Here is a 1,048-nt window from a genome sequence, read left to right as displayed (position 1 = left end):
TGATTATGCATGAAACACAAAGCTCAACTACACTGTTATATATTATATATACAGAGGTGCTGTATTTGGCTTAGCATTTGAGCAAAAACAGATGCTTTCATGTCTTATGTACATATGTACATATTTATTTACACTTTAGTTTGAGAGAGAAGGGGAGGCCAAGTGTGAGCTTTAGTCAGGGGCAGGGGGAGAGAGAGAAAATCACAAGCAAGTTCCATGCCTCCATGCTGTCAGTGCTGAGCCCCACGCAGGGCTCAAACTCACAAATCACAACAGCAAGACCTGAGCCAAAATCAAGAGTTGGATGCTTAACTTACAGATCCACCCAGGCACCTCTTTGTTTACATTTCATTTATGATTTACATACTTGTTCTGGATATATGTTTCATAGCAGTTTTTATGTCCTTTGAAGATGATTAGACACCCGGCAGCAATATGGCCAATTATGGTAGTTTCATGCAATTCATTTTTTCTATACTCTGTTGCATCCCTTCACCATAAGGTTATTTTTTCCCCCTCACTTATCATTAAGTATCTTAGGAGGATCATTAAGTACCTTAGAAGGATTTACTGAAAGAGGTCATTTATTTTGGAAACTCCCTGCCATGTTTCACTTTTTTAGTCTGCTTTGGAAGATAAGGTCTTTCTGCTGTGCTTGCTAGAGATAATGGTGTGTGAAGAGGAGATTATAAATCAAGTCAGGGCTCTGACCTACAAGTCCATTTTATTCCACACGACTGTCAGTCTTCCTTGTCAATGCCCTGTTGCTTCAGAGAAAGTAAACCTTTGTCATATATGGTCCACTGCCTCCAAATTGTATAATCTAACTCAGCACAAAAGAGAAAGGAGGCAAAAACTTTTAATGTGGTAGGACACTCACAAACAATAGCTATGTTGTTTAACTCATGTGTGTTCTTGTGTCTGTGGTGTGTTTGCAAGATACTGTAATCTTCTTCCACAAATAGATTCAGGAGTTTTATGCCCCAACAACATTTTCGTTTCAAATCCAGTTACAGGTGAAGAGGGATGTTGTCAGGTACTCATATAG

At 39.0% G+C, this 1,048-nt stretch overlaps 2 protein-coding genes across 2 annotated transcripts in view; both read right to left on the bottom strand.

Moving 5' to 3' along the window:
* Positions 1-1,048, bottom strand: part of LOC115281187 (zinc finger protein 345-like) — a 486,358-nt gene that overhangs the window by 92,722 nt on the left and 392,588 nt on the right.
* LOC115280893 (zinc finger protein 493-like) overlaps positions 1-1,048 on the bottom strand; it is a 125,304-nt gene that overhangs the window by 49,609 nt on the left and 74,647 nt on the right. The gene's annotated exons all lie outside the window — the stretch shown is intronic.

This window comes from Suricata suricatta, chromosome 16 (genome assembly GCF_006229205.1).
Source record: "Suricata suricatta isolate VVHF042 chromosome 16, meerkat_22Aug2017_6uvM2_HiC, whole genome shotgun sequence".
Lineage (NCBI taxonomy): Eukaryota > Metazoa > Chordata > Mammalia > Carnivora > Herpestidae > Suricata > Suricata suricatta.
Note: the sequence above shows the minus strand (reverse complement) of the source record. Positions and strands in the feature narration are given on the sequence as shown.